Here is a 24,113-nt window from a genome sequence, read left to right as displayed (position 1 = left end):
CCTGGCCCGTGCACCTGGGAGGCAACATACCATTTAGGAGTCTCGTTTTCGACCGCAGAACTGCCTCTCTACTCCCTTTACAATCAAATCCCCTATGACTATAGCACTTCCACTCTTTTTCCTGCCCTTCTGTACAACAGAGCCAGCCACAGTGCCATGAATGGGGCTACTGCTGCCTTCCCCTGGTGAGTCGTCTCCACCAACAACATCGAACACGGTATCAGAGATAATGGGAACTGCAGATGCTGGAGATTCCAAGATAATAAAATGTGAGGCTGGATGAACACAGCAGGCCAAGCAGCATCTCAGGAGCACAAAAGCTGACGTTTCGGGCCTAGACCCTTCATCAGAGAGGGGGATGGGGGGAGGGAACTGGAATAAATAGGGAGAGAGGGGGAGGCGGACCGAAGATGGAGAGTAAAGAAGATAGGTGGAGAGAGTGTAGGTGGGGAGGTAGGGAGGGGATAGGTCAGTCCAGGGAAGACGGACAGGTCAAGGAGGTGGGATGAGGTTAGTAGGTAGCAGGGGGTGCGGCTTGGGGTGGGAGGAAGGGATGGGTGAGAGGAAGAACCGGTTAGGGAGGCAGAGACAGGTTGGACTGGTTTTGGGATGCAGTGGGTGGGGGGGAAGAGCTGGGCTGGTTGTGTGGTGCAGTGGGGGGAGGGGACGAACTGGGCTGGTTGAGGGATGCAGTAGGGGAAGGGGAGATTTTGAAACTGGTGAAGTCCACATTGATACCATATGGCTGCAGGGTTCCCAGGCGGAATATGAGTTGCTGTTCCTGCAACCTTCGGGTGGCATCATTGTGGCAGTGCAGGAGGCCCATGATGGACATGTCATCAAGAGAATGGGAGGGGGAGTGGAAATGGTTTGTAAAACTGTATCGGCGCCGCCTCTTGCTCCCCAGTGGAGCTCGAACAGTTCATCCACTTCACCAACACCTTCCACCCCAACCTTCAGTTCACCTGGGCCATCTCCAGCACATCCCTCACCTTCCTGGACCTCTCAGTCTCCATCTCAGGCAACCAGCTTGTAACTGATGTCCATTTCAAGCCCACCGACTCCCACAGCTACCTAGAATACACCTCCTCCCACCCACCCTCCTGCAAAAATTCCATCCCCTATTCCCAATTCCTCCGCCTCCGCCGCATCTGCTCCCACGACAAGACATTCCAATCCCGCACATCCCAGATGTCCAAGTTCTTTAAGGACCGCAACTTTCCCCCCACGGTGATCGAGAACGCCCTTGACCGCGTCTCCCGCATTTCCCGCGACACATCCCTCACACCCCGCCCCCGCCACAACCGCCCCAAGAGGATCCCCCTCGTTCTCACACACCACCCTACCAACCTCCGGATACAACGCATTATCCTCCGACACTTCCGTCATTTACAATCCGACCCCACCACCCAAGACATTTTTCCATCCCCTCCCCTGTCTGCTTTCCGGAGAGACCACTCTCTCCGTGACTCCCTTGTTCGCTCCACACTGCCCTCCAACCCCACCACACCCGGCACCTTCCCCTGCAACCGCAGGAAATGCTACACTTGTCCCCACACCTCCTCCCTCACCCCCATCCCAGGCCCCAAGATGACATTCCACATCAAGCAGAGGTTCACCTGCACATCTGCCAATGTGGTATACTGCATCCACTGTACCCGGTGCGGCTTCCTCTACATTGGGGAAACCAAGCGGAGGCTTGGGGACCGCTTTGCAGAACACCTCCGCTCAGTTCGCAAAAAACAACTGCACCTCCCAGTCGCAAACCATTTCCACTCCCCCTCCCATTCTCTTGATGACATGTCCATCATGGGCCTCCTGCACTGCCACAATGATGCCACCCGAAGGTTGCAGGAACAGCAACTCATATTCCGCCTGGGAACCCTGCAGCCATATGGTATCAATGTGGACTTCACCAGTTTCAAAATCTCCCCTTCCCCTACTGCATCCCTCAACCAGCCCAGTTCGTCCCCTCCCCCCACTGCACCACACAACCAGCCCAGCTCTTCCCCCCCACCCACTGCATCCCAAAACCAGTCCAACCTGTCTCTGCCTCCCTAACCGGTTCTTCCTCTCACCCATCCCTTCCTCCCACCCCAAGCCGCACCCCCCGCTACCTACTAACCTCATCCCACCTCCTTGACCTGTCCGTCTTCCCTGGACTGACCTATCCCCTCCCTACCTCCCCACCTATACTCTCTCCACCTATCTTCTTTACTCTCCATCTTCGGTCCGCCTCCCCCTCTCTCCCTATTTATTCCAGTTCCCTCTCCCCATCCCCCTCTCTGATGAAGGGTCTAGGCCCGAAACGTCAGCTTTTGTGCTCCTGAGATGCTGCTTGGCCTGCTGTGTTCATCCAGCCTCACATTTTATTATCTTCGAACACGGTATACCTGTTTTGGAGGGAGATGGTCGCAGGGGACAACTGCACTGCCTTCCTGCTTTTTCTCTGTCTTTTGGTCACCCATTCCCTTTCTCCCTCAGCAATCCTAATATGCGGTGTGACCAATTTGCTGAACGTGATATCCACGACAACCTCAACATCGTGGATGCTCCAAAGTAAGTCCATCCGCAGCTCCAGAGCTGTCATCCAGACTAACAAGAGCTGCAGCTGGACACACTTCCTGCACGTGGAGGAGTCAGGGACATCAGCCGTGTCCCTGAGCTCCCACATTGAGCAAGAGGAGCATAACACGGGTCTGGGATCTCTTGCCATTGTTACTCTTAAGTTTAATTTAGTTCTATTATAACATCAAATACTAGATAAATGAAATGAAAAAAAAGTACCAAATCACTCTACTTGCCAGCACACGAAATGCACTTTCCGAAATGAAAAAACTACCTTCCTGGCAGCCCACTGGTTCTTGCCCTCACTCCCGCTGCTGCTGTAAAAATGGAGGCCACTGACTGCACAAAGTAAGATGTTAACTGGGAAACTTACCTTCACAGCAGACCCCTGGTCCTCGCCCTCACCATCCCGCCAATGCTGCTGCTAAAAAGGTACCACAAAATCAATAATGGATCCCAGCTATTCACAACATATGTTTATGATTTAGATGAGGGAGCTAAGTATAATGTCTCAAAATTTGTGGAAGACATAAAGCTGGGTGGGAGGGTGAGCTGTGAGGAGGAAGCAGAATTGTTGAAGTGTGATTTAGATAGGCTGACTGAGTGGGTAAATACAGGGCAGATGCTGTATAATGTGGATAAATGTGATGTTATCCACTTTGGGAGAAAAAACAGGAAGGAAGCTTTATATTTGAATGGCTATAAATTGAGAGAGGGAGATGTTCAATGAGTCCTGATTGTCCGAGTGTACCAGTCACTGAAACTAAGTGTACAGGTGCAGCAGGCAGTAAAGAAAGTATTGATCTTAGTAGGATAATTGGTTGGCACAACATCATGGGCTGAAGGGCCTGTGCTGTTCTATGTTTTATTTCTTATTTTCTATGAAAGCAAATGTTTGGCCTTCATAGCAAGAGGATTCCAATACAGGAACACAAATATTTCCCTATAACAATGCAGGACATTTGTGGCTTCATGCCCTCAGACATCGTGCGCAGTTTTGGTCTCTTTGTCAGAGGAAGGTTGTTCTTGTTATGGAGGGAGTGCAACAAAGGTTTATCTGATTGATTCCAGAGATGGCAAGACTGACTCGTGAAGAGACAGTGAATTGGTTAGAATTGTATTCACTGGAGTTTAGAAGACTGAGTGTGGGATCTCATAGAAACCAATAACATTCTAACAAGACTAGAGAGGGTGCATGGAGGAAGGATGTTCCCAAAGGCCAGGGAGTCTAGAATTAGGGGTAATGGCTTTAGGTTAAGGTAAACCTTTTAGGACTGAGATGAGAAGAAATGTTTTACCCAGAGGGTGGTGAGCCTGTGGAATTCACTACCAAAGAAAATGGTTGAGGCCAAATCATTGTGTTTTTGAAAAGGAGATTGAAATTGGTCTTGCAGCTAAAGGGATCAAGAGTTGTGGGGGAGAGCAGGATAAAGATTTGAGCTCATGGCCAGCCATGATTATTTTAAATAGTGGAGGAAACTTGAGGGGTCAAATGGCCTTTTCCTGCTCCTATTGTGTATGTTTCTATTTTTCTGTGTCTTTTTCTCTCTTTGTACCTGTATCACTCTAACTTGTTTCCAGTTCCAACATGCTCAGTCAGCTTAGGACCAATTAGCAAAGTGTGAAGCTGGATGAACACAGCAGGCCAAGTAGCATCTCAGGAGCACAAAATCTGACGTTTCGGGCCTAGACCCTTCATCAGAGAGGTTGATGAAGGGTCTCTGATGAAGGGTCTAGGCCCGAAATGTCAGCTTTTGTGATTCTGAGATGCTGCTTGGCCTGCTGTGTTCATCCAGCTTCACACTTTGTTATCTTGGATTCTTCAGCATCTGCAGTTCCCATTATCTCTTAGAACCAATTAGCCTTACTTATAAACATCTCCTTAATTCCTGACCATATGCACATTGCAGGAACCCACAGGCACAAAAACAGATTTCACAATGGGTATTGAATTCCTTGCCATAAAATTATGCATCTACCCTGGCAAATTCCTGTGTTTCAAAAGTTTTTTTTTTCCCTTGCAGTTCACAGTTTTTAAAAACACAAATAAAGAACACAATTCTCACACAACCTTTAGGGTTTAAGCATGGTACCTGCTAGAAGCAGTTTCTCACTGAGCTGTCTGACCTGAATAACTTTAATTCTACTCTGAGGCCCATCTCTGGTTGGTCAGTCCATCAATAGTTGCTGTACCTTTAGGCATCTGGGCCCCACAAGCTCTAAAATTCCCTCTCAGAATTTCTCCACTTCTCAACCTCCCTTTCTCCTTTCCTTTTGGCTTATTTCAATAAGCAAGCAACTACGAAGGCTGATCTCAGCTCTGTTATTGGCTGTACAATGTGTCTAATGTTATTTGGAAACAAAGTGTCACATGCTATTGTAAAGATGCTTAAATTCTACGAAAGTGCTCACTTTTGTTATACATTTAGTCATTGTTCATTACTGATTCTGTTATTCTTATGACAGTGAGTTTTGTGTGAGAGAAATGGCATTTTTAAGACATTGATATCTCATCCATGTTGAAAAGTGTTGATAAGTTCCTCTGCATTTATAGCATCAGCGCCATTTGATGCTATTGATCTGAGCATACAATGGAGAGAACCCTCGATAAAACAGATTTGATTCTGAACCCCCACCAGAGAGCACTACTCCCACTAGCAGGTTGGCAGCATGCTGTGGCATTGATGAATGTGATTTTCTTCATAATGAGACATTGTATCAGCAATAAGTATAATCTCACAAGATTAAAGATAACGAACAAGTTACAGTTTAAAATAAAACTACAAGGTTTTCTAAAACACATTTTCTCCAATGAAGATTCATTTATTGAATGTATAGGTTTCAGAAAATTCATTGGAATCTTACCAGGCTCTGAGTAACCTGGGCCATGATGTGATGTGTTGTAGAATTTTGCGAGATCTTCACTGAGACCCATCAAGTGTCCTTCAGCTTCTCTTGTTCACCTTTCACAAGTGATGTTTCCAGATTTTTGCTTGGGAGCAGTGAGTTCCCCATTGGCTTGTTAAATGCTTCGTAACAGCCCAATTCGTTTTGACTTGTGATCTAATGGGCAATTTATGATTGTAATAGCAAAGCAGGTTTGAGGGACTGAATGGCCTGCACATTTTCCTCGGTTTTGATATTTTGTGATTTTGAGCTGTATAATTTATTGCCTTTATCATGTCCCCTCCCCTTGCTGTCTCAGACAAATTGCTTCTGCTGGTCCAAGTGATTGATTGAAAGAGATGTCTGTGGCCATTTCACAATCAATCCAATCTTCATTGATCTTAAATCCTTCCAGTTTAAAGGCTACACTCCCTTCTTCACCTTGATGAAAATGTATGCACAATTTATTTTATTGCAATGAAAATTGGAGTGTTGTTCTTCAATACTCCTTTTCACAATTTATGAATTCTTCGTGAATCAAAAAGTCAACATTGGTGAGTGAGCTATGGTTTGCTCATGGTCCAAAGCTGAAAAGCAATGAGTTTCTTTTCCTCTGTCCAGAGCTGGCTGGAGCCAATCAGCTTGCCCTAGGTCCTCTGTGTCAGCTTCACAGTCATGCCTATCCAATGGAGGGAGCTCAGAAGGTTCTGGAAAGAAGAACATTCGATCAGTCTAAATTAGCAAGGTTCTTCATTCTTTGAAAAGAAACAGAATTCAAACAAAAAAGTTTTTAATGAGGGCATAGATTTTTTTCAGTTTTCTCTCCTTGGTCTCTGGCTATGAGGTTGCGTAATATCTTCAGTAAGGCCTTTCACAAGGTCCTGCACAGCAGGCCAGCCATGAAGATTAGGTTGCATGGAATCCAGGGAGAGCTAGCTAATTGGATTCAAAATTAGTTCAGTGGTATGAAGCAGAGGGTGATGATTGAAGGTTGTTTCTGAGACTGGAGGCCTCTAGCTTGTGGCGTGCCATAGAGGTCGGTGCTGGGATTTTTGTTATTTGTCATTTACATAAATGATCTGGATGTGAAAGTACAAGGCATGATTAGGAAATTTGCAGATGGTTCAAAATTTGTAGGTATTATTGATAGCAAGGAAGGTTATCAAAAATTACAGAAGGATTTTAATCAGATGTGGAAATAGGCTAAGGATTGGCAAATGCAATTCAATACAGATAAGTGTGAGCTATTGCACTTTGGAAAGTCAAACCAAGGTAGGACTTGTACAGTAAATGGCAAGGACCTGAGGAGTGAGAGAGAGATAATGGGAACTGCAGATGCTAGAGAATCCGAGATAACAAAGTGTGGGGCTGGATGAACGCAGCAGGCCAAGCAGCATCAGAGGAGCACAAAAGCTGACGTTTTGGGCCTAGACCCTTCATCAGAAGGGTCTAGGCCCGAAACGTCAGCTTTTATGCTCCTAAGATAGTGCAGGTCCTGAGGAGCGTTGTCGAACAGAAGGACCGAGGAGTACAAGTGCAGAGTTCATTGAAAGCAATGTCACAGATGGACAGGATGCTAAAGAAAGCATTTAGCATGCTGGTCTTCATCGGTCAAGGCACTGAGTGTAGGAGTAGGGACATTATGTTACAGCTGTATGAGGCATTAGGCTGCACTTGGAGTATTGTGTACAGTTTTGGTCAACTTACTATAGGAAAGCCATAGTGAAACTGGAAGGTGTGCCAAGAAGATTTACTAGAATGTTGCCAGGGCTAATAGGCCTGAGTTATAGGGAGAGGTTGGCCAGGATAGAGCTTTATTCCTTGGAATGTAAAGAATGTGGGCTGACCTTATTGAGAAGTATAAAATCATGACGGGCATGGATAAGATGAATGCAAATTGTCTTTATCCCAGGGATGGGGAATTGAAAACTGGAGGGCACAAGTTTGAGGTGAGAGGGGAAAGATTTAAGAAGAACCTGAGGGGCAACTTCTTCACACAGCGAGTAGTGTGTATATGGAATGGGCAGCTGGAGAAAGTAGCTGAGGCAGACACAATAGCGACATTTAACAATCATTTGGATTGGTACATGAATATGGGCCAAATGTGGTCAATTAGAACTATCTAAGTGGGCACCATGGTCAGCATGGACCAGTTTGGGCCAAAGGGCCTGTTTCCATGCCGTATTACTTTATGACTCAAAGTCAGTGTAGTGTATTTTATCAGTCAGCTGTATGTTTATAATGTATACTATCATCAGCAATCAGAGAACTCGGTCTACGTACATGTGTCTGTGGTATTATAACCATGTAAATAGTGTATGTTGTTAATACATTTCAAGATATAGAAATATAGAAACTAAGAATGAGGTATGCTATTCAGTCGTTTGAGACAGCTCTAACATCAATAGGCTCATGGCTGATCCTCTATCACAGTGCCATATTCCTGTGTTCTCCTCATAACCCTTGACACCTCTCAAACATAAAAAAAAATTGTTTTCTTGAATGTATTCAGCCACCCAGAATCCACAGCCTTCTGTGTTAGAGAATTCCACAGGTTCACCACCACTGAGTGAAGAAATATTTTCTCATTTCAGCCCCACATAGTCTACCCCACATCCTGAGACTGTGTTTTCAGGTTCTTGGCTCCCCAACGAGGTTCAGCATCCTCCCTTCATCAAAATCTACAGCCCTGTTAGAATGTCATTATTTTAAGAAATCTTACTCATCAAGAGTCCAGCTCTCTCTGGTATATGCAACATGTTCGAACATTTTGATAATTACAGGCACCACCACAAATTAGCTGTAACAGCACATTGACAACAAATGATACATATCCATCTGCAATGACAGATGATACTCTGCAATGTGATACTGCCTCACTAGGTGCTGATCACTGTATAAGAACTGGGTCTACTTGTGCTGTACTTACAGCAAAGCATTTTCTGAATCAACACAATAGTTGAATTTTCTCAGCCCCAGAACAATGTGGCCAAATGTGAATCAGTGGGAAAACATTGCAAAATCAGAAAATGCTCAGCATTAAGAAAAAGAAGCCAGATTTTGAAGGAAAGATTTTAACAGTGAGATGGGAATATCACCAGTGAGTGGCAAGGAACCCTCTGCTCATGGAGATTGGTATCAGAAATGCCCCAACCTCATCACATTATCGTGGTGCATTTCCACCTCATCAAAACAACTGCACACCACTTGAATATTGCTCTTGGAGCACAGCAATGCCTTTGCTTGTACTGTAGCAAATTGTTCACTTTATACACAGGGCAAGCGCCAGGGTGCATCTCAGTGTTCTGAGCTGGCTTAGCACTCTGTATGTGCCAAAGTTCTGAATGGGAGGCTGCTAAATAAGAGCCCATGGTGTTAGGGGCAAGATACTTCCTTTGACAAGAGGGTTGGCTGACTGGCAGAAGGCCAAGAGTGGGGATAAAGACAACCTTTTCACTGTGGTCACCAAGGGAATTCCATAGGGACTAGTGCTGCTATTCATGTCTTGTGTTTACAAACAGGAAAAGAAACTGAGGGCATTGTTGCCAACCTTGCAAATCACACAAAGATAGGCGGAGGAACAAGTAGTATTGAGGAGGCAAGGAGGTTGCCAAAAGACTCAGACAGGCTAGGAAACTGGGCAAGTAAATGGCAGACAGAAAGTGTGTGGTTATGCACTTTGGCAGGAGGAATTGAGGCACAGACTATTTTCAAAATGGGAGAAGACTGCAGAAATCTGAAGCACAAAGGGACTTGGGAATCATATTTCAGGATTCTCTTAAGGTTAACATGCAGGTTCAGTTGGCAGTTAGGAAGGCAAATGCAATGTCAGCATTTATTTCAAGAAGGCTAGAATGCAAGAGCAGAGATTTAGTGCTGAGGCTGTATAAGGTTCGGGTCAGACTGCATTTGGAACATTGTGAGCAGTTTTGGGCCCCATATTGAAGGAAGGATGTGCTGGCCTTGGAAGGGGTCTAGAGGAAGTTTATAAGAATGATCCCAGAAATGAAGGGCTTGTCATACGGGGAGTGGTTGAGGGCTCTGGTCTGCTCTTGACACAGCTTAGAAGGATTTTAAGAGTTATGATTGAAACTTGTAGAATACTGAGAGTCTTGGATACAGTGGACGTGGAAAAGATGTTAGTAGGAGAGAATAAAACCTGAGAGCATAGCCTCAGAATGAAGTGATGACCCTTTAGAACTGAGTTGAGGAGGAATTTGTTCAGCCATAGGACAGTGAATCTGTAGAGCTTATTCCCATAGAAGGGGTTGTGGAGGCCAAGTCACTGAGTGTATTTAAGACAGAGTTACATCTGTTCTTGATTAGTCAGGGATCAAAGGTATAGGGAGAAAGTAGGAGATTGAGGTTGAGAAACATATCAACCTTGATTGAATGGCAGAACAGACTTGATGGGCCAAATGGCATAATTCCGCTCCTATATGTTTTCATCTCATGATCTACTTAGATACTCACAACATCTCTTCTTTGTTTTGTGCATTGCTGATTCATTCAGCACTTTGACGCTCATAACCCTTCGATCCTCTCCTGCCGTTTACTGCAGACACAAAGCCAAGCAGTTGTCATAGCTACCAGCAGTGATCAGTCAAAGAAGTCGACATCTTGCTGTATGTCACTGTGATATGTCAATGTTACATTTGTACCATATACCAACAGCAAACACACTGCACAGACATCAACCAAAGGTTCATATCTTAAAGTCTAAAGGAAGTTGGTCTCAATCAAGACAAAGGGGCCATTGTTTGTCAGGGGATAGCATTGATGCAAGTTAAAGGCATCACATGATCTCAGTCCATGGGACTGGACTCAGTCAGTCAGCTGCTTGAACCAATCAGAGTCACAGCCTGGCGATTGGCCAAGGTCAGTTTTACAAGTCCGGTTTAATCAGTCTGGGAGCCGCAGTCAGAGATTTGGGAAGGTGCCCAGAGATCAGCCTGGGGCCTGGTCCTTCCCAGTCAACCAGGGCTTAGACCATGCCAGACCAGGGAGGGTCTGTTCACTGAAAGCCACAGTTGGCGCTGTTATCAGGGTCCACTGCTGTGGTAAGGAATTCGATAGTGGGGGTTCGATGCAGCACACTGGGGTGTAAGGAGACAATTACTGTAAAAGGATTCATCTCAATATATAAAGGTGAGAGACAGTAGAGCAGAGCAAGGTAAGTGATCATGCAGGAAGTAGATGGGTCACATTAGTCCTACTTTTCGAATACAGGACAAACTTGAACAATTGCACATTGTGAGGTAGATGTCAATGTAACTGCACTGGAAGTATTTGACTTGGGGAGCAGCATGTTCTGGAGCACAAGTCCTCAATACTATTGCAGGAATGTTGCCCAGGGAAATAGTCTTTGTAGTAATCAATGTATTCAACTATTTCTTGATATCACGTAGAATGAATCGAATTGGCTGAATACTGCTATCTGTGATGCTGAGGACCACTGGAGGAGACTGAGATGGATCATCCACTCGGCACTTCTGGCTAAAGATTGCTGCAAATGCTTCAGCCTTATCTTTTGCCTATGGGCTGGGCTCTTCCATCATTGAGGCTGGGGATATTTGTGGAGGCTCCTCCTCTAGTGAGTTGTTTAATCATCCACCACCATTCATGACTGGATGATGGGACTGGAGAGCTTAGATCTGATCCATTATTTACGGGATCACTTCGCTCTGCCTATCACTTGCTGCTTTTACTGTTTGGCATGCAAGTAGCCCTGCTTGGTGGTTTCACCAGTTTGATGTGCCATCTTCAGGTATACCTGTTGCTGCTCCTGGCATGCCCTCCTGCACTCTCCATTGAGCCAGGATTGATTCCCTGGCTTGATGGTAATGGTTGAGCGGGGGATATGCAGGGCTATGAGGTTACAGATTGTGCTGGAGTACAATTCTGCTGCTGTTGATGGCCCACAGAACCTCATGTTTAGCCTTGAGTTGCTAGATCTGTTCGAAGTCTGATTCATTCAGCACCATAAAAGTACTCCATAACATGTTAGAGGTTATTCTCAATGTGAAGTTGGGACTTTGTTTCCACAAGGACTGTGCGGTGGCCACTCTTACTGATATCCAATGGAATCTGGCTTAGGGGAAGTATCTGCTAGTAGTATTATCTCTGGACTGGTAATCCAGAGACCCAGGTAATGTTCTAGAGATAATAAAATGTGAGGCTGGATGAACACAGCAGGCCAAGCAGCATCTCAGGAGCACAAAAGCTGACGTTTCGGCTCCTGAGATGCTGCTTGGCCTGCTGTGTTCACCCAGCCTCACATTTTGTTATCTTGGATTCTCCAGCATCTGCAGATCCCATTATCTCTAATGTTCTAGAGACCTGAGTTCCAATCTACTACAATAAAAGTTGGAATTTGAATTCAATAAAACCTGGAAATGTCAGTTGAATGATGACCATGAATACATGTTGGAAAACCCATCAAGCTCAATAATTTACTTTAGGGAAGGAAACTGCCATCCTTACCTGGTCTGGCCCACATGTGACTCCAGTCCCATAGCAATGTGGTTGACTATTAACTGCCCTCTGGGTAATTAATAATGGCTATTAAATGCTGCTGAGACAGTGATACACTCATCCTGTGAATTAATAAATAAAATATGGAAGCATGCTTTTGCACAATGCATTAGTATTTAGTGATTTCAGCATAAGTGTAAGTTTTAACATCTGAAGTTTCCTTCTTATTGTTGAAGGAGTCAATGACCCAGTTATACATTTCAGATCAATCAATTAATCTAATATCACTGTGTAGCTTAGATTGTGAATTAAACAATTACAATAGGAACACACTACGTTGCTATGGGATGCTGAATAAAGTATCATCATTTAAATAAATCATTTATTTTACTAGCATTGAATATTCTGAGATAATATTGAAGTAAAAGCTTTTGTAAATATTGACCTATTAATTAGAGTTTTGATTAATGGGTCTATAATTCCTTCCTAGGTACAGAGGTGAAATGAGATTAAATATATGAACATTCCAGCCTCTACACAAGTTATTTCCTCAACATAACAGAATTGAGTTGTAAGGCTGATAAAGGATTTCTTTGCGCAGGATCATTATTTTTTGGAGCTGGACTGCACATAGGGCTATTCAGGGCACTGGACTGACGCTGCTTATTGCAAGAAAAATGCAAGCCAAAACAGGGCTGTTGTATCAGGTACAGGATATTTCTGAGACCATGTATAGTTTTGGTGTTCTTTTTTCAGAAATGTCATAACTACATTCAGGGTACTTCAGAGAAGGTTCACTCAGTTGGTTTCATTGCAGTTTCGAAGAATGAGAGTAGATCGTCTCAAAATATAACTGATCCTGAGAAAACCTGAGCGGATTGATGCTGTAAGGAGTGTCCTAAACCCCTTCCCCACCCCTCTATCTTCTGGATAAAATACAACCTTTTCCTAGCTACCATCAGTTCTGAGGAAGGATCACTGGAGCTGAAATGTTAACTCTGATTTCACCAGTTGCTGCCAGACCTGCTGAGCTTTCCAAGCAATTTCTGTTTGATTTTCTGTGGTTATGATCTCTGATTCTTGACTATCCACAAGGAAAACAAACTTTCCCCATCTACCCATCTCAAGTCCCCTAAGAATTTTGTTTCAATAACATCGTGCCTCATTCTTCCAAACTACAATCAAGAGCGAACTATTCAGTAAATGGAAAAGCCCTAGGGAAAATTGTTGTACAGAAAAATCTGTGTGTTCAGATCCATTGTTCCCTGATGGTGGCAACGCAGGTCAATAGAGTGGTCAAGAAGGCATACGGCATGCTTTCCTTCATCAGACAGGGTATGGAGTACAAGAGTTGGCAGGTCGTGTTGCAGTCGTGTAAGACTTTGGTTCGGCCACATTTAGAGTACTGTGTACAGTTCTGGTCACCACATTACCAAAAGGACGTGGATGCTTTGGAGAGGATGCAGAGGAGGTTCACCAGGATGTTGCCTGATATGGAGGGTGTTAGCTATGAGGAATGGTTGAGTAGATTAGGATTACTTTCAATAGAAAGACAAAGATTGAGGTCTACAGAATCATGAGGGGTATAGACAAGTTGGATAGCAAGAAGCTTTTCCCCAGAGTGGGGGACTCAATTACTCGGGGTCATGAGTTCAAAGTGAAAGGAGAAACATTCAAAGGAGATATGCATGGAAAGTTCTTTACGCAGAGGGTGGTGGGTGTCTGGAATGCGTTGCCAGCGGAGGTGGTAGACGCAGACATGATTGTGTCTTTTACGATGCATGTGAACAGATATAGCAAAGAGACACAGACCCTTAGAAAATAGATGACAGGTTTAGGCAGAGAATCTCGATTGGCACAGGCTTGGAAGGCCTGCTCCTGTGCTGTAATTTTCTTTGTTCTTTGTTCTTTCTTTGGGTACATGCCCAATCTATTCAACCTGCCCTCATAAAACAGTCAGGTATCAGCCTGTTGGAACTTCTCTGGACTGTGTCCATTGTCAGAATATTTTCCCTAAGTTAAAGAGGTCAAATCTGTCACAATGTTCTAGCTATGATTTGACTAGTGCCTTGTTTAGTTTTAACAAAATATCCCAATTTTTGTACTCCATTGCCTTTGAAATAAAGGTTGATATTCCATTTGGCTTCCCTATTACCCACTGAACTTGGATGTTAGTATTTTGTGATTCATGAATGAGACTCCCAAATCCTTCTGTTCCTTTTCAAATGAGTTAAAACTAAAAACATTTGCACTATCTTTTGGAAGTTAGTCCACATTTTTAGTTCTGAAATGAAATCATCATGCACAAACAAAATCTGTCTACTCTCGTCTTTTCAGATTTTTTCTATCCCTACACAGTGCGCACAAGGGAAGACATTTATCATAACCACCAGGGTGTTGCATTAGGAGAGACAGTGAGAACCCTGTACTATCTCCTTTTGGGTGGGTCCACCATATTAAACATCAATCAGTCATTAGCTGGTAGAAAGGGGCTTTCACAATCAAGGAACCCAGGAATGGAAATCCTGTCCTTGAAAAATATTAATTATATCTACTTTTCATACCAACATTCTGCTGGTGTGGTTCCTCTCATGAAGCTAAGTGAAACTGAGAAAATTTTCCAAAATTAACAACAGATTAAAGAAGTGGCAGTAAACTAAAACAAAAACAATTTTTCTCCATTACATTTTTCCATTTTGCCAAAGTATTGATACTGGTATGTGGGGCAATTCAATTTGTGTCATGAATTCGTTACAGTCATGTCCTTTTGTCGGACTGTAGGTCTGCACGTTTGTATTGTGAGTGCTGATACATCTGGAATGAAAGCTCTGCTCGATTGTATCAGTGTACTGTAGGCCTTGTTCTGTAAGTGCTTGAGCCATGCTGCCAAATGGCCTACTTCTGCTCCTATATCTGATGGTATTGAAATTGGTTCAGAGCCCAGAAGGTGAACACTAACCAGAGCTTTATAATGACTTCTCCACTTTGTATTCCCCTCCATTGGCCTTGAGATTAAAACCAAGATTCCATTTACTTTTAAATTATTTTATATCTCCAGCAAATATCATCTTGATGATAAGCCAGTGTCAGCTCATCTTCCAGAGTGAGACCATGATATGAAAATGCTTAAATGATTTGAAATATCTTGAATTTTGCCTCAATTTCAGCTCAACTACACTTCTCGGTCAAGGAGAAAGTGATTGATTTCCCTGCACTCGGTGTGAGCCTGGCTGCCAATAAGATTGAAACTGATGTCTTTTTCACAGAGAACTCTTTCCCCAAAATCATTTTCAACAAGTCTTCCTTCACAAGTTCAGATAAATGCAGCTTGCACTTGTAAATATATGTATAGACAGTCACCACTGTCCTGCAAAGATTCATCAGTTGTAACAATATCAATAAAAACAATAAGCCCAGTTGCTGTTTGAAAGTATTGTCCATTCACTGCCTGACTCCAATCCCATAATATTACAAATATTTTTAAACCCTTTTTGAAAGATCAGCCTCAGCATGGCCCTCCAGCATCCAGCTGATTGCAGTGGTCTCCCGCCCTCAAGACCCCCGAGGTGAAGCCTGGAGCAGTCTGGATTCAAGGGGCTGGCATGGACTGGATTGGAACTATTCTTGTTCTGAACTTTTTTATTTCTCAATTCTCTTTTTTTTCCAAGAACTTGTACCGAAAATCTGTTCCTAGCTATCTTGTACCTAAAATGGCGCCTTAAGTGGAGACTTGTAAACTTTTCACCATACTCATTTGACTACACGTGACAATAAAGTCAATTCAGTTCAATTCAATGCATGTGCTCCTACCATTCTCTCAGATAGTGTTCTTTGTTAAATAATTTCAGGGCTTCAGAATTACGCTCTTTCCATCTGGAGGTTTATTTCAAACAATGATGCTTTCTCACAGAAATGGGATAACAGTGTGCAGGGGTCCAGGGTGGGGGGATTGTTGAGTGGCAAGAGAGAAAACTGGTTTTACTTAATCTCAACTTCTCCCAGAATAAGGAAGTGTGGGTTAGGTGTATTCACATGCCACAGAGTGGGGTTGTGTATATTTCAAGCTGTGATAGATGGATTCTTGGTCAGTTAGGGAATCAAGGGTTACAGGGTCAAGACAGGAAAGTAGACATGAGGAGTGTCAGATCAGCCATGACCCTATTCAATGGGGAAGTAGGTCTAGGGGTTGAATGGCCTACTGCTGTTCCTTTTCTTATGATCTCATCGCCTTAACTAAAAAAACAAAGATCAATTCCTGAACTTCAACAAAACTAACGACTTTTAACTCCATATTCAGGACCTTGTTTTCCACAGCCTGGGATTCTTTTCAAAATGGACAGGGTGTAATCTCCAACCCGTTCCTTTGTAAAACAGTAACTGAAGTGCTGGTGATATCAGAAAATGCAATTTCAATTCTCAAAGATTTTTCTGTGTGAAAAATGAGGCCTATTAAAAAAAGAGCAGGCGACATCACTGTGTCAATGGATCAACAAAAAACCAAACACCAGTAGAGGACATTACAACCCAGAGAAGGTGATCTAAATCAACCCCAGATTCTTTATTTCCTGAACCAAGAAGAAGAGTTAAGGATGTTTTAACTAGTAAGGGGAGATCGTGCCTGACAAACTTGTTAGAATTCTTTGAAGAGGTAACAGGTAGGTTAGACCAGGGAAGCCCAGTGGATGTTATCTATCTAGACTTCCAAAAGGCCTTTGTTAAGGTGAATCACGGGAGACTGCTGAGTAAGGTGAGGGGCCCATGGTGTTTGAGGTGAGCTACTGGCTTAGATTGAGGATTGGCTCTCTGACAGAAGGCAGAGAGTTAGGATGAAAGGCTCTTTTTCGGAATGGCAACCAGTGACAAAGTGATGTCCGGCAGGGTTCAGTGTTGGGGCCGCAGCATATTAATGATCTGGATGAAGGGACTGGGGGCATTCTGGCGAAGTTTGCCAGTGATACGAAGATCGGTGGACAGGCAGGTAGTACTGAGGAGGTGGGGAGGCTGCAGAAAGATTTAGACAGTTTGGGAGAGTGGTCCAGGAAATGGCTGATGAAATTCAACGTGAGCAAATGTGAGGTTTTGCACTTTGGGAAAAAAAAGAATACAGGCATGGACTATTTTCTAAACAGTGAGAAAATTCATAAAGCAGAAGTACAAAGGGATCTGGGAATGTTGGTCCAGGATTCTCTAAAGGTTAACTTGCAGGTCGAGTCCATGATTAAGAAAGCGAATGTAATGTTGTCGTTTATCTCAAGAGGGTTGGAATATAAAAGCAGTGATGTGATTCTGAGGCTTTATAAAGCTCTAGTTAGGCCCCATTTAGAATACTGTGTCCAATTTTGGACCCCACACCTCAGGAAGGACATACCGGCGCTGGAGCGTGTCCAGCGGAGATTCACATGAATTTTCCCTGGATTGCTAGGTTTAACATACGCTGAACGGCTGAGGATCCTGGAATTGTACTCATTAGAGTTTAGAAGGTTGAGGGGAGATCGAATAGAAACTTACAAGATAATGTATGGCTTAGAAAGGGTGGACGTTGTGAAGTTGTTCCTGTTAGGCGGGGAGACTAGGACCCATGGGCACAGCCTTAGAATTAGAGGGGGTAAATTTAGAATGAAAATGAAGAGACATTTCTTCAGCCAGACAGTGGTGGGCTTGTGGAATTCATTGCCACGGAGTGCAGTGGAGGCTGGGATGTTAAATGTCTTCAAGGCAGAGATTGATAAATTCTTGATCTCAGCAGGAATCAAGGGCTACAGGGAGAGTGCAGGGAAGTGGAGTTGAAATGCCCATCAGCCATGATTTAAATAGCGGAGTGGACTCGATGGGCCGAACGGCCTTACTTCCACTCCTATGTTTTAGGGTCTTATGGTCTTATGGAGTTTTGATTATAAAGATTTTGTACATGCTAATGCCTAATATTTCAATGTAGTAAATAAATTCTAAACCACAGTGTTCTATATTCTTACAATCAGAACTCCACTTCCATTCTGTTATACAGAAGTAAGTGCCTGGGTTGGATTTATCCTTTTTTGTAAAACTTGGACATTTTTCCACACTGTTAGGTAGATGCCAGTGTTAGATCTGTACTGGAACAGATTGGCTAGGGTGTGGCAAGTTTTGGGACACACATTTTCAGTACAATTGCCAGAATGTTGTCAGGGCACGTAGCCTTTGTCGTATTTCATGCCACTAACCATTTCTTGACATCATGTGGAATGAATCAAATTGGTTGAAGACTGGTATCTGTGATGTTGAGGAAGTCTGGAGGAGGCTGAGCTGGATCATCGTTGAATTTTTACAGTACAAGAGGAGACCAATTGATCCATTATATCTGTTCCAGCACACAAAAGAACTACCAACTAAACTTTTTCTGATGAAGGGTCGAGGCCCGAAATGCCAGCTTTTGTGCTCCTAAGATGCCGCTTGGCCTGCTGTGTTCATCCAGCTCCTCACTTTGTTATCTCGGATTCTCCAGCATCTGCAGTTCCCATTATCTCTGATACCAACTAAACCCGTTTTCTACCCCATGTCCTCTAAATTCATCACTTTCAAATATATACACTCTCGTTTAAAACCACCCATGGAATCTGCCTTCACTGTTGACTGTACAATATTGATTATTATTCTCTAAGTGTATATCTATCCTGTCCTGTATGATGGCCTCCATCATGTTTCCCACTGTTGATGTCAAGCTGACAGGTTTGTTGTTTTCTGAGTTATCCTTTGCCTTTTTCTTAAATAACTGAGCCATATTTGCAGTCCTCCAGTTCCCTGGGGCTAATGCTGTGTTTAGAGAGGCCTGGAAAATTTCTGTCAATGGCTTCACGCTTTGCTCCCTTACCTCTCTCAGAAATCAAAAATTCATCCCATTAGGACCTGGTCTCATCTCTACTTGGAGTGCTGCCAGCATTTTTAACCTATCTTCTTTTTCTATTACTATACTGTTCACTTGCTCGAGACCCATATTTTCTACTGGACCATTGTCACTATTTTCTACTTTGGTAAAGGAAGAAGCAAAGTATCTCTGCCATAGTCTTTGCTCCTGTGAGCAGCTTTCCTTGCTTGTTCCTCCTGGGCCTTACTGTGTCCTCCACTGATCTTTTACTGTTAATATGCCCAAAGGGTATATTATTGTTTGTTTTAGTGCAGCCTGCCATCCTTTCCTCATGCTTCCTCTTAACATGCCCTATTCCAGCCTTAGCCTGTCCCCTCTATCTGAGGCACTCTTCCTGATTTTTATTTCTAGCATTATTCCAGGACATATCATATACACCCTTTTTATTCCTTATTTTGTTAGCAATATGTTAAATATCCAGAAAGTTTTGGATACCCTGTCTTTAGATCTAATGATATGTAACTGGCTTGCACTCTATTCATAGAATCATAGAACCCTTACAGTGTGTTAGGAGACCATTCAGCCCCTTGGGAGTGTGCATTGGCCCTCTGAAGAACATCCCACCCAGACCCAGCCCCCTCCTGCATCTTGCAACCCCACATTTACCATGGCTAACCTATGTAGCCGACACATCTTTGAACACTATGGACAATTTCAGTATGGCCAATCCACCTAACATACACATCTTTGAACTGTGGGAGGAAACACGAACACTCGAAAGATGCAGAGAGAATGTGCAAACCCCACTCAGACTGGAGTCAAAGCTGGCCCTGTAAGGCAGCAGTGCTAACCACTGAGCCCCCATGTCTTTCATCATTCTCATATTTTCTTTCACTTGGTTCTCCTGGCTGAAGATTGTTGTGAATGGTGTACTGCAGGGTCCCACATCATGGAGAATGGAGTGTGTTCTGAGCCTCCTCTACAATCAACCAATGAAAAGAACTATTCACTAGTATTGCCTCAAGCACCTTCTTCATGTAACAAAGATAAACATAAGGTGCAGAACTTTTTCACTTCTATTATGGCCTTCTTATTTCCCAGTTGCAGATGGTTTTAGATTTTTACAATGTTAACTACTTTTAAAAAAAATTTCAATTTAGGAAGAAATGGTGGTACTCAGAGAGGAATTCCTGAAAGTGCTTGCTCCCAGTAGATGTACTGTTCTTCCACCTTTTCAGGAAGACTCTTTCTTATGGCTGATGGGTATCTGCTAAGTCACTGGTTCATAGACAAATAGACCAATGAACATGCCAGTTCAAGATAACATTTACATACAGCAACTGGTGCCCTCTTGTGAGAGAGGCTGGCGACGGGATAAAGGGTGGATTCACTGCATTCAATGAGCAGCTGCCAACCATATACCTTTCAGCACAACCTGGCACGATTTACTAAGCCTGAGTGTGCTGGAGCTTCAGGCCAGCAATGGAGGGTCTCCCTTTCCCTGTAGGATGGCCTGGCAGATGTGATCACCTGCCTAACTTGTATAATTTACAGATCTGCTAAGGGCACACCCATTTTGATTAGCCCTTGCAGCTGCCAACTTACACTGGCAGCGCCTGCCTCTCTCACTGTGAGTAACAGTGAACGAGAATGTCAGTGACTCCTGTAATGTGGGGCTGTGAAGGCCCTGAACAAGGCTTGGCTTAACTACGTATTGTCTCAATTGACCACAGTCTCAATTATCTCCTCCTGTGTTACACTGCACCTTTCTCACACAAAATTTCTGCACTCAAAATTTGGCCTGTGATTAGATTTAAACCTTAAAATTCAGTCCAAGACCCCCTCAGAATTACAGCGGTGTGTTTTGCCTGAGAGATTAAAATTCATTTTCAATCCGTTGCTTTAAACATGTTCTTCCCAAACTCCCACGCACACCCAGGATAATGAAATGTGAGGCTGGATGAACACAGCAGGCCCAGCAGCATCTCAGGAGCATGTTAGGTAGATGCCAGTGTTAGATCTGTACTGGAACAGATTGGCTAGGGTGTGGCAAGTTTTGGGACACACATTTTCAGTACAATTGCCAGAATGTTGTCAGGGCACGTAGCCTTTGTCGTATTTCATGCCACTAACCATTTCTTGACATCATGTGGAATGAATCAAATTGGTTGAAGACTGGTATCTGTGATGTTGAGGAAGTCTGGAGGAGGCTGAGCTGGATCATCGTTGAATTTTTACAGTACAAGAGGAGACCAATTGATCCATTATATCTGTTCCAGCACACAAAAGAACTACCAACTAAACTTTTTCTGATGAAGGGTCGAGGCCCGAAATGCCAGCTTTTGTGCTCCTAAGATGCCGCTTGGCCTGCTGTGTTCATCCAGCTCCTCACTTTGTTATCTCGGATTCTCCAGCATCTGCAGTTCCCATTATCTCTGATACCAACTAAACCCGTTTTCTACCCCATGTCCTCTAAATTCATCACTTTCAAATATATACACTCTCGTTTAAAACCACCCATGGAATCTGCCTTCACTGTTGACTGTACAATATTGATTATTATTCTCTAAGTGTATATCTATCCTGTCCTGTATGATGGCCTCCATCATGTTTCCCACTGTTGATGTCAAGCTGACAGGTTTGTTGTTTTCTGAGTTATCCTTTGCCTTTTTCTTAAATAACTGAGCCATATTTGCAGTCCTCCAGTTCCCTGGGGCTAATGCTGTGTTTAGAGAGGCCTGGAAAATTTCTGTCAATGGCTTCACGCTTTGCTCCCTTACCTCTCTCAGAAATCAAAAATTCATCCCATTAGGACCTGGTCTCATCTCTACTTGGAGTGCTGCCAGCATTTTTAACCTATCTTCTTTTTCTATTACTATACTGTTCACTTGCTCGAGACCCATATTTTCTACTGGACCATTGTCACTATTTTCTACTTTGGTAAAGGAAGAAGCAAAGTATCTCTGCCATAGTCTTTGCTCCTGTGAGCAGCTTTCCTTGCTTGTTCCTCCTGGGCCTTACTGTGTCCTCCACTGATCTTTTACTGTTAATATGCCCAAAGGGTATATTATTGTTTGTTTTAGTGCAGCCTGCCATCCTTTCCTCATGCTTCCTCTTAACATGCCCTATTCCAGCCTTAGCCTGTCCCCTCTATCTGAGGCACTCTTCCTGATTTTTATTTCTAGCATTATTCCAGGACATATCATATACACCCTTTTTATTCCTTATTTTGTTAGCAATATGTTAAATATCCAGAAAGTTTTGGATACCCTGTCTTTAGATCTAATGATATGTAACTGGCTTGCACTCTATTCATAGAATCATAGAACCCTTACAGTGTGTTAGGAGACCATTCAGCCCCTTGGGAGTGTGCATTGGCCCTCTGAAGAACATCCCACCCAGACCCAGCCCCCTCCTGCATCTTGCAACCCCACATTTACCATGGCTAACCTATGTAGCCGACACATCTTTGAACACTATGGACAATTTCAGTATGGCCAATCCACCTAACATACACATCTTTGAACTGTGGGAGGAAACACGAACACTCGAAAGATGCAGAGAGAATGTGCAAACCCCACTCAGACTGGAGTCAAAGCTGGCCCTGTAAGGCAGCAGTGCTAACCACTGAGCCCCCATGTCTTTCATCATTCTCATATTTTCTTTCACTTGGTTCTCCTGGCTGAAGATTGTTGTGAATGGTGTACTGCAGGGTCCCACATCATGGAGAATGGAGTGTGTTCTGAGCCTCCTCTACAATCAACCAATGAAAAGAACTATTCACTAGTATTGCCTCAAGCACCTTCTTCATGTAACAAAGATAAACATAAGGTGCAGAACTTTTTCACTTCTATTATGGCCTTCTTATTTCCCAGTTGCAGATGGTTTTAGATTTTTACAATGTTAACTACTTTTAAAAAAAATTTCAATTTAGGAAGAAATGGTGGTACTCAGAGAGGAATTCCTGAAAGTGCTTGCTCCCAGTAGATGTACTGTTCTTCCACCTTTTCAGGAAGACTCTTTCTTATGGCTGATGGGTATCTGCTAAGTCACTGGTTCATAGACAAATAGACCAATGAACATGCCAGTTCAAGATAACATTTACATACAGCAACTGGTGCCCTCTTGTGAGAGAGGCTGGCGACGGGATAAAGGGTGGATTCACTGCATTCAATGAGCAGCTGCCAACCATATACCTTTCAGCACAACCTGGCACGATTTACTAAGCCTGAGTGTGCTGGAGCTTCAGGCCAGCAATGGAGGGTCTCCCTTTCCCTGTAGGATGGCCTGGCAGATGTGATCACCTGCCTAACTTGTATAATTTACAGATCTGCTAAGGGCACACCCATTTTGATTAGCCCTTGCAGCTGCCAACTTACACTGGCAGCGCCTGCCTCTCTCACTGTGAGTAACAGTGAACGAGAATGTCAGTGACTCCTGTAATGTGGGGCTGTGAAGGCCCTGAACAAGGCTTGGCTTAACTACGTATTGTCTCAATTGACCACAGTCTCAATTATCTCCTCCTGTGTTACACTGCACCTTTCTCACACAAAATTTCTGCACTCAAAATTTGGCCTGTGATTAGATTTAAACCTTAAAATTCAGTCCAAGACCCCCTCAGAATTACAGCGGTGTGTTTTGCCTGAGAGATTAAAATTCATTTTCAATCCGTTGCTTTAAACATGTTCTTCCCAAACTCCCACGCACACCCAGGATAATGAAATGTGAGGCTGGATGAACACAGCAGGCCCAGCAGCATCTCAGGAGCATGCTCCTGAGATGCTGCTGGGCCTGCTGTGTTCATCCAGCCTCACATTTCATTATCTTGGATTCTCCAGCATCTGCAGTTCCCATTATCATTCCCACGCACACCCCTCTTCTTTTCTTATAGTTGTGGCAATTGTATCTGCATTTTGTTGCCATTACCATTAATGAAACACAGTGCTTTGCAAAATGAGAGATTATTTGACAACTGGAACATGCTGCCTCCCAGGAATAAGGGTGGTGATTAATGTCAGTAATTGTTCTCTTGTTCTAAGCCATTGATGTAGGAGTGCGGAATAATTGATGCCTCCAGGAGGGTTATCAGTCATAAGAAAGACAATTAGCAGAAAAAAACAAGACCCAGGACACAGCATTGATAACAAATTATCTCTTCGAACCATCCATAAGGAGTGATTTTATTGGCCCACAAAGTGGAACTCTACCTGATTATCCTTACTTTCCAGTTTAATAGATGATTGAGCATTAATCTCCAAGTAAAATTGTAACTGAATATTGCTTTCCCAGCTTTTAGCTCCTTTGGTTCCTAGAACTTCATTCTTCTTGTTAAGGAAAATAAACT

This window comes from Stegostoma tigrinum, chromosome 13 (genome assembly GCF_030684315.1).
Source record: "Stegostoma tigrinum isolate sSteTig4 chromosome 13, sSteTig4.hap1, whole genome shotgun sequence".
Classification (NCBI taxonomy): domain Eukaryota; kingdom Metazoa; phylum Chordata; class Chondrichthyes; order Orectolobiformes; family Stegostomatidae; genus Stegostoma; species Stegostoma tigrinum.
The sequence above is the reverse complement of the archived record's forward strand: the minus strand, read 5'-3'. Positions refer to the sequence as shown.